General features: G+C 46.1%; 1 protein-coding gene across 4 annotated transcripts in view; it reads left to right on the forward strand.

The window, feature by feature from the left end:
• The first annotated feature begins 345 nt into the window (after nt 1-345).
• The window catches only part of LOC138811134 (signal-induced proliferation-associated 1-like protein 3), a 159249-nt gene continuing 146787 nt past the window's right edge, over nt 346-12807 (forward strand). For all 4 annotated transcript variants that reach the window (XM_069998765.1, XM_069998764.1, XM_069998768.1 and 1 more), the window contains exon 1: nt 346-520. The gene's annotated coding sequence lies outside the window, so the exon portion shown is untranslated. The remainder of the gene's footprint in view (nt 521-12807) is intronic.

Raw genomic sequence — 12807 nt, forward strand, 5'->3', positions numbered from 1 at the left:
TGAGTGGGGAGAGAGAGGAGAGAGCGCAAACACCGCAGAGGAAAAACTGGCCACGGGTATAGTGTGAAGCGCAGCTCGAGGGCTGCAGCCGTCCACGAGACACTCCCCCTTTCCCCCGCGCCCCCCCCCCACTCCCGGTCTCCTCACGCCCCTCCGGGCTGCGGAAGTGTTCTGTGGAGACGGTAGCAGCAGCAAGGAAGCGACCAGTGAAACTACATTTCCCAGAAGATATCGCGGTAGTTGGTGTGACTACGGCTCCCGGCAGCCTCCGCGCGCGAACGCGTTAAGCTCCCTTCAGTTCTCTCGTCCTCGAGCGGCGAAAACTACAGTTCCCAGGAGGTCTCGCGCGAAGCGGCTTGGAAGTGGGCAGCCTGGAAGTCACTCGGGCCACCGGAGCTGGCGGCGTCTTCCAAGCGAGTCGCGCGGGGGCCAGACGCCGCGGTCGAGGAACCCGCTCGGGCGGGCAACCAGGACACCCAGGTATTGGTGTTCCAGGCTGAAGGAGCACCCTGGTGCAAAGGTGAGGGGAATTGGTGGCTGCTCGGACCCCCCTCCCTCCCACCTCCGGGGGTCAGCACCGACGGACAACCAGGCGGACGGCCGGGTTGTGGGCACTGGCTGTGGGGGGCGGCGGCGCTGGGACTCACGTCCTCCTGGACCAGGCTGAGGGGTACTCGAGCCCGCATGGCTCAACTTTCCGATCGTGAAAGCCGGAGCTGTGTGAGGTGGTGGTGGTGGTATGGGGTGGGAGGGCGGGGGGGGGGTGGAAGAGCCTGGAGTCAGGGGGAGCTGTGGGGTGCACGTCCCAGCCCCGCCACTTCAGAGCTGCGGTGTGAGGCAAACGCGTCGAACCTCAATCCCCCCCACCCCCTTTCGATGAAACGGAGGAGAATGTCTTTTCTTTTTAATTAATTTTTTTCTTTTCTTTTCTTCTTCTTCTTCTTCTTTTTTTTTTTTTTTTTTTGCTGAGGATTGGTTTTTGAGCTCTGGCGAATAAGGCATTTGCCACATGGAAGGTACTTGTTAGGTGTTGGCGTTATTGTTAGCTCCTGGAGAAATGAGGTGAAGATAATCGATTGCACAGGATGAACGGTTAGTGGAGCATATGCCGAGTCCATAGTTAGCACTCAATGCAGGAGAGCTGCTAGGGAAACTGAGATTATTTTGTTTCAGAGCTTTCGTTTGGGGAAACAGGGATGGGGGGCGGGCAGGCAGGTTCAGATTTGATTTGAAGCTTGGCCACTCACCAGCTGTGTGACCTTGGCCAGCTGTCTTCAACCTCTTGTACCTCAGTTTCCCTGTTGTAAAATGGGGGTTTCATTGCAGCCACCTCATAGACAGTTGCTTTGAAGATGCAATGAAAATGCCATGTGTAAAGTGCTTAGCGCAGCAGCTGGCACAGAGTGCTCAGTAAATGGTATCATTTATTCAGCGTTTTCCCAGTGGCCCAAAGACCCTCTGAGAGGGAGTTGGGGGTGTCTCTGGCTGTAGTCTTGGTCTCCTCAGCAGTCCAGATTTAAAAATGGTTCACTTGATTTCATCTGCATTCTTAGGTCCTCATTTATAAAAATGAGACCAATAGCAGGACCACCCTCAGAAGGATGAGATTGTGTTCCTAATCTGAGCCACCCCTTACTAAGTAGCAGCTCTTATGTATTATAATTGTTGTTCTTCAATATTCTCCATCTGGCCCAGAGACTGCTTAACTGTGGGCTGTGACATGACAGCCCTAAGCTCCCCCACACGTTTGCTCCAAGCCTCAGTGTCCCATCTGTGAAATGGTAGTCATAGGACTTTTATGCCAGAATTGTTCTGATGATTTCAGGAGATAATTCTTGCTTAGTATTTTGTACAGGTCCCAGCACACATTAAGCACTTGATGAATGTATTTTTTTTTTATTGTTGTTGTTGTCGTCTCTCTCCCCCACCTTGACTCTTTGCTTCTTTCTGTACTTGTAGGACAGAGGTGGGGACAAAGTTAGTGTATCTTCCTCCTTTTCCCTTAAGGTTAACTTACGGTATCTACTGTATAGTATAAGGGCCTGAGAAAAGATGATGTAGACCTGTCATTAGCAGCCACCAGCACAATGCTTTTCCTGTCCTTTACTTATTATTGGTCCTGGAGTGCTAGGGCATTTTTTTTTTTTTTTAAGACAGGATCTCACTGTATAGCTGAGGCTAACCTCAAACTTGTGATCTTCCTGCCTTAGATCTCCAAGTGCTTGGATTACAGGCATGCATCACCATGCCTGCTGCTAAGCATGCTATCACTGAACTACACCTTCAGCCCCAATGCTTTAATTATTGTCCCAGTGTGGGCAGCTCCTGACTTTCTGAAGCCCACACTAAACCCTTGAACTTCCAGCTCAGATATGGAGCCTATGCTTCATTGGTGTCTCCTGGTAGCTGTTCTTTGGCGCTATAAAACTGAACATGTCCAACTTGAACTCCTCCTCCTCTTCTGCCCCTTCCTCCTTCTCCTAGACTAAGTAGTCACCATTGTGGTGTGAATGGACTAGTATTGACCTAGTTGCCTAAGCCAGAAATTGGGAATTGCTCTTCTTCCCTTCCCTTCCCTCATACAGTTGGTTGATAACAAGATGGAGCTGCCATGTCACAGAAATCCCATGTTGTTCTTCCATTTGAGGACCCTAGAAGATCCTCTAGCTCTTGGAGGTGGCCTTTCTGACAAGGCCCACTTGATTCTTTTAAGTCACCAAGGATTAACATATGCAGCATATGTATTAAGAAGGGGCAGAGAAGACAATACTGGCTTGGCTAGACTGCAGTGGCTGCAGATGTGAAAGGCAGGCCTGACTTTCAGGGGACCCATTCTATGATTTTAGCTTGGCACAAATCAGTTGAATTGTTCATTTATTTCTGAAAAATTATACTCTTTGTCAGCAGGTTAGAATATCCTGTGTGGGAAAGTGGCCACACCTGGCATGTGGGGAGACAGCACACACACTACACACCCCAGAAAAGGCTGGAAAGGAAATTTACTAGATCTCAATTTAGGTTGAGTCTGCTGTCTGAAACCTGTCTTTGTGATTTTCAATTGAAAATGGAAACTTGTGGTCTTAATCAAATTTATGATGGTCATTAAATTCACCTGTGTGTGTATATGTGTGTGTTTTATCTCCAGAAATAAGGCAGGGGCTTAAAATACCTTGGAGATGGGAGGGGGAGAAATGGGGGAAAGGAAAGGAAGGGGTGCCATTGCCCAAGAAGCATTGTATTCATTACCTGACTTATGATTGTAATTCTTTATAAAAACAATTTAAAAAATTAAAGGGTTTCCTAACAAGAACAAAAAATCTTGGTTGGCCTCCATTGTTAGTGACAATAGCATATGGTTGTTTAGTACTCTGGGTAGAATGGTTTAAGTTAAATGTGAGCTTGTTTTTTAGACATTGCAGTTGTTAGGTGGTAAATCAAAAATGGAATTTAGGAAGTGTAGCAACCGGTACCTTTTTTTTTTTTTTTTTTTTTGCTACAAAACATGTTTTGCTGATAATTTCAAACTTGCAAAATCTAAATGTATTTACATTTTAATAAAAGAGTTGAGCAGTCATTTCTTATAAAGTGTTAATTTTTAGCTGTTAGGGGTTGTTGGACCACTTTGCACATTTGTATTTTCAAGACTGGTATTACTTCTAGTTTTTAGGATTGTTCTGGTCATGGCCTTTGTGTGTGTGTGTGTGTGTGTGTGTGTTTGTGTGTTTGTGTGTGTATGTGTGTGCATGTGAGAGAAAGATAGGAGAGGAGGATAGATTAGGTTGGATTTGGCTTTGAAAAAGAAGTTATGCAAGAAAGATAGGCTCATTGTGACACGTCAGACAATTCAGAGATGTAGATGGAAAGTAGTTGTTGCTCCTCTCCACACCCAAGTCCCATCCCTCAGGGATAACTGGTTGTTGAAATTGTGAATAATAAGCATCCACTGGCAGGTTTTTAGATACCAGAGTGAAGAAAATGGATGTGCTTTTGCCCGTGGTGATTTATTTTATTTTATGTCAGTACTATGGCTTGAACTTAGGGCCTCACATTCTTGCTTAACTTTTTCACTCACAGCTGGCACTCAACCAGGAATGATAGGTGCAGGCCCATTCCTAGTGAAGAGAGAGTTTTGCAGACTTGTTACCCAAGCTGGTCTGAAGCCATGATCCTCCCAGTCTTAGCCACTCAACCTCCCAACTGTGTCCAGCCAGGGGTGTTAAAACATTTTTTTGGGGGGGGGGTCTGGTTGTGGGGCCTGAACTCTGGGCCTGGGCGCTGTCCCTCAGCTCTTCAGCTCAAGGCTAGCGCTCTACCACTTGAGCCACAGCGCCACTTCTGGCTTTTTTTTTCTTTTTTCTTTTGTGGTGCTGAGGAATCGAACCCATGGCCTCATGCATGCAAGGCAAGTGCTCTACCACTGAGCCACCTTCCCAGCCCAACATTGTTTTTAAATGGGGCTGGCCTCGAACTTCTCTCTTCCCAGTCTCAACCTGCCAAGTAGCTAGGATTATAGGCATGAGCCATTGTGCCAGACTTCATTATTATTTTTTTTGGGGGGGGGTTCGGTCATGGGTCCTGAACTCTGAGCCTGGGCGCTGTCCCTCAGCACTTCAGCTCAAGGCTAGCGCTCTACCAGTTGAACCACAGCGCCACTTCCGGCTTTTTTTCTTTTTTCTTATGTGGTGCTGGGGAATCGAACCCAGAGCCTCATGCATGCAAGGCAAGCGCTTTACCACTGAGGCACCTTCCCAGCCCCTTCATTATTTTTTTAAATGAAAAAAGTCTGATCCATCCACTTTTGAGTGGTTTTAAGTATACTGGAGAAAATAACAGGGTAAAAGGCTGGAAAGTGGCTGGTAAGAGGAAGGGGTGAAGGGAAGGGGTAATTACTGTAGCTGATGGTCAGGCAAGGCCTCTTGGGCCTCTGAAGAGAAGTCATGTGAGCTGAGACCAGAGTGAGCAAGAGGCACCCGCTGTGTCAAGAACTAGAAAAAGAACATTCCAGGCAGAGGGAACAGCAAGTGTAAAAGTCCAGAGGTGGGAATAAATTTACTCTAGAAATAGCATCATAAATGAATGCAGAAGAATGAATTATCTTAAGATAATATCCATAGCAGCTATTGTAGTAATCGTATTTATTGTCTGCTAGGTGTTTCTCTTGGCATTTCATACCCATCCTTACTTAACTCTGATGGGAACCCAATGACTGGTTAACTTTACTGAGCTCATTTTACAGATGAGCAAATGATTTCAGGGTCAGGCTCTTCACTCTCTCTCCTTCCAGGCTCTCACTAGAAGGAGGCAGAGGCCAATGGAGGAAGTGGACACAGTATTTCCTGTTCATGTTTGTTTGACAGGCAGAGTGCTGCAGACTATGTTAGTGCCTTATTCATTTGGCAGCAGGAGCAGTGTGTGGATGATGTGTCATTTCAACTGGCAGTAAGACACAATAGCCCTGGCATTAGTAGTACATGTCTGATCTCAGGACTTAGGAAGACCATGAGTTGAGGCCAGCCTGGGCTACATAGCAGGAAACAGGATTAGGTTGGGCTGTTAGGATGGTTTGCTGGTTGTTTCAAAATCAAGGTTGACTGCATGGCTTTCATTAGATATGGATTGACATGTAGCACAGGTCTAAGAATGGGCCAGTGTCTCATTTGGGCAATCTTTGTGAGATTTTGGGTTGGCAAGGGGTAGGATGTTTTAGCCATCAAGCCAGCCTTATTGGTTGTTAAAGTGTCATATTACAACTTAGCAATTAAAATGATGAGATGTGGCCTCTGAAGAGACACCAGTCCTTCCTCTGTCCTATGATGTGTCCATTTTGATTTGTAAAGTCTGGGCCTGCCTTACAGGTTGTTAAGTATTTTGAATGAAGAACAGCCCTGGCTCAATGTGAGGATACTGGTGGATGCTTTGAAGACCAGGCATCTGGAGAGCTCCTTTCACCCGTCAGTCTGTGAAGCTGCTGCTGCTGCTGCTGCTGCTGCTGCTGCTGCTTCTTCTTCTTCTTCTTCTTCTTCTTCCTCTTCCTCTTCCTCTTCCTCTTTCTTCTTCTTCTTCTTCTTCTTCTTCTTCTTCTTCTTCTTCCTCCTCTTCCGCTTCCGCCTCCGCCTCCGCCTCCGCCTCCGCCTCCGCCTCCGCCTCCGCCTCCTCCGTGTATGCTGGGCATCAGACTAGGCACTTGAGATCATTGAATATAATACAGGTTGAATATATCTTAGGTTTCAATCGTTCATGGAGATAATGCAACTACATGGGTGCTAGATGCTCTTCTAAACATTCTTAGTTGATACATAGTCTACTGGCCATATTGTAAAAAGTGAAAAGGAAATTATTACTAGGTGTGTGTGTGTGTGCGCGTGTGTGTGTGCTGGTCCTGGATAGTCTACTGGCCACATTGTAAAAAGTGAAAAGGAAATTATTAGTGTGTGTGTGTGTGTGTGTGTGTGTGTGTGTGTGTGTGCGCGCGCTGGTCCTGGGGCTTGAACTCAGGGCCTGGGCCCTGAGCTTTTTTGCTCAAGGCTAGCACTTGAGCCACATCTATTTCCAGCTTTTCAGTGGAATAGAGTCCCAGGGACATTCCTGACAAAGCTGGCTTTGAACAATGATCCTCAGATCTCCGCCTCCTGTATAGGTAGTATTACAGGAGTGAGCCACTGGCTATTATTAGCTTTTTGGTCCTGGGCTGGGCACTGTCCCTGAGCTGCTTTTGCTCAAGGCTAGTACTCTACCACCTTGAGCCATAACGCTACTTCTGGCTTTTTCTGTTTATGTGGTACTGAGGAATTGAACCCAGGGCTTCATTCTTTCTAGCAAGTACTCTTCCACTAAGCCACATTTCCAGCCCTCCCCTTGCCCCTTTTTAAAATGATTAATTGGCAATAAGAGTCTCATGGACTTTCCTGCCCGGTCTGACTTTGAACCACAATCCTCAGATCTCAGCCTCCTGAGTAGCTAGGATTATAGGTGTGAGCCACTGGCACTCAGCAGTGGAAATTAATTTTAATGATATATGTTATTTAATCTAAAATATCATGTAAACATGTAACCAACATAAAAATTAATGAGGTATTTTATAGTGTTGTTTTTACTTGAGATCTTTGAAGTGCAATGTGGGTTTGCTTTTTTTTTTTTTCTCTTTATTTTGAAATGGGTCTCACTTTGTTGCCCAGGGTTGGCCTTGAACTCCTGAGCTAAGGCAGTTTGCCTACCTTCGGCCCCTTGGGAGTGTGCTATTGAGCCTGGCTTACATGGTGTATTTTATACTCCCAGCCCATCCTATTTTGCCTCTCAGCTGTTTGGTAGGCACCTATAGCAAATGGCTACCATATTGGACAGCATGAGCCTGTTGTGAGGTTGACCATGACAGATCAAAAATACCATTTTTACTTTTTTCTTTCTTTCTGTCTTTTTTATGCTGCGAATGGGAGCTCAGGGCCCCGCACAGCCTGTACTCTCTCCCCCTTGAGCTGCACCCTGTTCTTGGTGGCTGAGGGATGGAAAGCATCTTCAGCAGCAACAGGTTCATACACCTTTGTGCCTGCCACTGCACTCAGCGCTGGTGGGTGTCACCAGTGTTCTGTGGTGGTGGGAGCTGTGGTCATTTCCACTTTTACAGATGAGGAAGCTGAGGTAAGGCATCAGAAGGCTGCAGACTCAAAGTTGGAAAGTGGTGGAGGCTGAATTCAAGCTCAGCTCCAGTACATGCTTTCACTGTTTATTTATTTATTTGTTTATTTATTGGTACAAAAGGTAGAATCACTGTGTTGCACCCCAGCTCATGAAACCTTGTTTGTATGTGCGGTCTTTAGAGAGTGTTTGAGTTTAAGGCAAAGAAAGTTGTGAAAGGATTTGTTATTCCTAGAGTTTGTCAGCAATGGTCCCTGAGTTTATGTTGGTGCCAGGGTGCCAGTTGAGACCTGAAAGAGTCCAGGTCCATTCCTTGGATTGAGCTCTAGGTTTGCTGAAAACAGGGACCTTACTCTCAGAAAAGAGAGGAGTCTGGGGAGAGAGATCAATAGGAAGCAGGGAGAAAGGAAGGCAAGCAAGGGCCAGCCTGTTCATAGCATAGGCTCATTTCTAAGCTGCTAAAGACCTGTCCCCTGGTGTCTGCACAGTTCTTCCTGTCACTCAGCCAAAGCACAGACTAGTGAATTTTGCCATATTCTTATGTTGGGAGACATGGCAGAGTGGGCAGGAGCAGGAGAGGTGGTCACAGAAAACCTCTGTGAACTCTTTGGGGTCACTGTTTCAGATTCTCTCTTGGCTCAGAGTTCTCCCTCAAAGGTGGAGGATGGATCTGAGTCTCCTGCACCAACAAGGTAGCACAACTATCCATCTGCTGGCCAGTGCTTGGTAGGTAAAAGATGCTCAGTGAGGATCTGTGGACGGAACTCCATGCTAGCTGGCCTTCACTAGGATGTGTCATCTGCAAGGCACTGCTGTGAGGGCTTTTCATTTAATCCTTCTGTCCACTCCAGGAGACATATGGGGCACTACTGTTGTTAATACCTTTATTTTTATTTATCTGTAATGCTGAAGTTTGAACTCAGGGTCTTGGCACTTACTAAGCAAGTGGTCTGTTATTATATGAGCCACTGCATCAGCCCTGGTACTTATTTGTATAGCAAAACTGTAGTCTAGAGAAATTTGTAAGTCTCAAAGCTAGGATTCACAATGGAGCCACTTAATCCAGAGTCTAGGCTCTTAAGTACTATATGACTGTCTGTGAATGGACAGACAGATAGGGAGGGTAAGTAGGGTTGTCCACACTAGTTCCAGCCTCTCCACCTAAGAAGCGGCCTTTTGGGAGCCCACTTCAGCTTCCATACCCTTGAGGCTTGAGCACTACTCAAGGCATGGGGTTTTTTTCTGTGTTCTGGAACCTGTTCTTTCTCTTTCTTGAAAATAATAAAGCAGGGGCTGGGAAGGTGGCTCAGTGGTACAGTGCTTGCCTTGTATGCATGAAGCCCCGGGTTCCATTCCTCAGCACCACATAAGCAGAAAAAGCCAGAAGTGGTGCTGTGGATCAAGCAGTAGAGCGCTAGCCTTGAGCTGAAGAACTGAGGGACAGCACCCAGGCCCAGAGTTCAGGCCCCATGACTGACAAATAATAATAATAATAATAATAATAATAATAATAATAATAATAATAATAATAAAGCATTCTGACTATCACAGAGGAATTCTTAATTCTTCCAGTGATAATAATCTTGTGGTACTGCTTTAGAGAAAACCTTTGTCTTTAAGCAGCTCATTCTGCAATTCTTGTGAATGAAGTGTTCGAGTTATCTGTGATGTGCTTCAGAATGGTTGGATGAGGGGAGAATAGAGAGGGCTAGTGTGTGGGGGTGAATGAGAGATGAAACAAGACCGGCCACAAGTTGATAATGGTGGAGCTGTGTGATGAGGGTATACATATTAAACTCTTCCTTTTACCTTTGTGTGTTTGAAGTGTCTCATGTTATGCAAAGTTAAAAACAAGTGCAATAAATTACATCCAACATTTGTGCGTTTCAAGCTCAAGTGTATAGGTAGGGGATTTCCCTGCCTCTGCACAATCCACTCAGATAATAAAATGTTGGCTTTAAAAAAAACAAACAAAAAACAAAAACCTTCATTATGCAAAACAGTACCTAGCCAGGACTTTGGAAACCCCTTATAAAGGAGATTGCAGTGAGAACATCTGGGAGGCACCAGTAGCCCCCACACTTCCACCAGTTCTCTGGAGCACAGGCCACAGTGTTGTTGCCTTGCAGTCAGTTCACTGAGGTCCCTCTTCCCTACTGTGGGGCCCCTCCCACATTTTTTTCCAAAGACTTGTTTCAACAAGAGACCTAAGATCCTCCCAAGATCCTCCCATCAGCACAGACCACACTGCTCCAGTGACACCTGGCCTTCCTCTCTCTGATGGGCCTTTGTTAAGGACCTAGAAGGAACCAGAGTCCTGCCCTATGTTTGTCTGCACATTGTGGTATAAGGCTGGGAAAGTGTTAACCTTCAGCTTTGATTTGTGACAAAAGGAGGCAAGAACCAGCTTGTGACAGTGCTTGGGACCTAATGATATTTCTCATCAGGCCAGTGGTGAAGACTCTTTCACAGCCAGCATGGTTCTCATTCATGTGGATGTTCCTGCTGGATTTATTACTCAGGGAAGGGGGGGGCGGAGGAAGGAGGAGGTGGTCTGTATAGCCAGTCAAATTGTGATGGAATCCCTAGGTGAGAGGAACACACACTTGGGGTTATCTATAGGTGGTAAATGAGGTGTCGATGTGATGGTGCTAGTTGGTCTGATCTTGAGAGACACTTGTCTCCTTTGTTCCTGATGGTGACTGTCTTTTCTGTAATGTGTCCTGCTCAGCACTAGATTCTTGGTTTGCAAGAAGAAGGCAAATAGGAGGGCTGGGTTCTATCCCCAGCCACATGCTAAGAATAGATCCCAGGCTTTTTACTTGCTAGATAAGTTCTCTACCACTTAAGCCATGTTTCCTGTCTTTCTTTTGTTCTTAGTTTTTCAGAAAATCTTTCACTAATTTAGACCTGATCTTCCTACCTCTGCTTCTCAGGTGAGATTGTGGGTGTGCCTTACCATGCTGGTCTGGTTTTTGAGTTAGGGTCTTGTGAACTTTTACTCTGCTTGGCTTTAATCTGCAATGCTCCTGTCACCACATTCCAAGTAGCTGGGATTACAGGTGTGCACTACCATATCTACCTCTTTTTCTTTCAAAGGTGCTTTTTTGCACCCCTCTACCATCCCCATTTCTTTCAGGAGGGGTCTCCAAGGAGAGTTTAGGTGGAAAAAAATGTTGGAAGTACCATCTCCATGGTAGGTGACTTGATTTGTGTATGTTTCATCTTTGGGACCTGCACAGGTTGAATCTGAGGGCAAGAAACCAATGCTGACACTGAACATCTGGTTCAGGCTGTGCGAGGAGACCTAGGAGCCTTGGTGGAGAAGTGGAAAAAGACCCTTTAGCCTTCTTGTTTGTTGCACCTCTGTACAGACCAGAAAGATAGTTATTCATCACTGAACTCTAAGGCACAGGGTTGGGTCCTGTATGGTAAAGTAACCTTTTTTTTTTTTTTTTTTTGTTGGTCGTGGGGCTTGAACTCTGGGCTTGGGCGCTATCCCTGCACTCTTCAACTCAAGGCGAGTGCTCTACTGCTTGAGCAACAGCTCCACTTCCAGTTTTCTAGTGGTTTATTGGAGATAAGTGTCTCACGGACTTTCCTGCCCAGGCTGGCTTTGAACTGTGATCCTCAGATCTCAGCCTCCCGAGTAGCTAGGATTACAGGCATGAGCCACCGGCGCCTGGTTTGAAATAACCTTTAAGGAGGTACTCAGCTTTTGGAGAGGCAGTAAGGAGGTCACGTCACTGGTGTGCCTTTGGCTACAATAATCAGCAAATAGGAGATTCATATAGTGTCTAGTGTGTGCCAGATGCGTGCAAGGCGCTTCACAGGAAGGGCTTCATGGAAGTCTCCCAGCAACCCTTTAAGAGAAGTGCTCTTATTGTTCCTCTTTTGCAGTATTTAAATAACTTGTTCAGGGTCACATGGCTCAAAAATTGTGGTGACTTGGAGTCTGGCAGTCTGACTCCAGAGGCCATTAATTAGCCAACTTCATGTGCTCCAGAAGGGTCCTCAGACCTGAGATCTTTCAGTCCTCAGAACAAATGCCACAGACAACTGCCCTCCCCCACCTCCCTATTCTTCAGATCCAGCTTCAGAATTTTCCTCCTTCCCTCCCTACCTCCTTTCCTTCCATTCTTCCTTTGTGGTACTAGGGATTGAACTCAGGGCCTTGCACTTGCTAGGTACTTATTCTACCACTTGAATCACACCTCCAACCCTTTTGCTTTATTATTATTATTATTTTAAAGTAGAATCTCACTTTTTGCTGGGTTGGCCTGGGTTTGAGGTCTTCCTATCCAGGTGTGTCACTACATGCCCTGCTAATTTGTTAAGATATGGAGTCTTGCTGACTTTTTGCCCTGGCTGGCTTCTAATTGGTCCTCCTGATCTCTGCCTCCTGAGCAGTTGGAATTATAAATAAGATTCTCTGGGGTTGGGAAGGTGGCTCAGTGGTAGAGCGCTTGCCTTGCTTGCATGAGGCCCTGGGTTTGATTCCTTAGCATCACATAAGTGGAAAAAGCCGAAGTGGTACTGTGGCTCAAGTGGTATAGTGCTAGCCTTGAGCTGAAGAGCTTAGGGATAGTGCCCAGGCCCAGAGTTCAGAACCTACGACTGACCAAAAAAAAAAAAAAAGAAAGATTTTCCGTACCCAGCAGGAATTTGTGCTTCCAACAGGCTCCCAGGGATACTGGTGTTCCTGGTCCAAGAAGTACATTTTAAGAACCATCAGTGTGCTGTAACAGGAAATCCAAACGAAATGGGCCTGAAATAAGGAGATTGATGATCTCCTATTACAAAAGAATCCATAATCAATATGAAGATTTACTAAGCAATTCCACAACATTTATAAGGGCCCAGTCCCTCTCCTTTGTGCTACTTTGTCATACAGGGTGTGCCTTCCATGTCCTCAGGCTCTGGTGTGGCCACAAGGGCCCTTAGTTGGCACACCCTGATAGGGCCATTTGCCCAGCAGCAGCAGCAGCAGCAGCAGCAGATATCTCTTCCTCACCTGTCTTCTCACTCCAAGGCATTAATGCTTGCCTCCCAGAATCCCCTCATATCTCACTGGTGAGCACTGTATCACATGACCACCTCTGGACCAATCATAGGCAAGGGTCATTAGGATTTACAATCTTTAGGCTACAGCTAGCACCAGTCTTACTTATCTGA

Source organism: Dipodomys merriami, unplaced genomic scaffold (genome assembly GCF_024711535.1).
Source record: "Dipodomys merriami isolate MVZ:Mamm:240054 unplaced genomic scaffold, mDipMer1.0.p SCAF_52, whole genome shotgun sequence".
NCBI lineage: Eukaryota > Metazoa > Chordata > Mammalia > Rodentia > Heteromyidae > Dipodomys > Dipodomys merriami.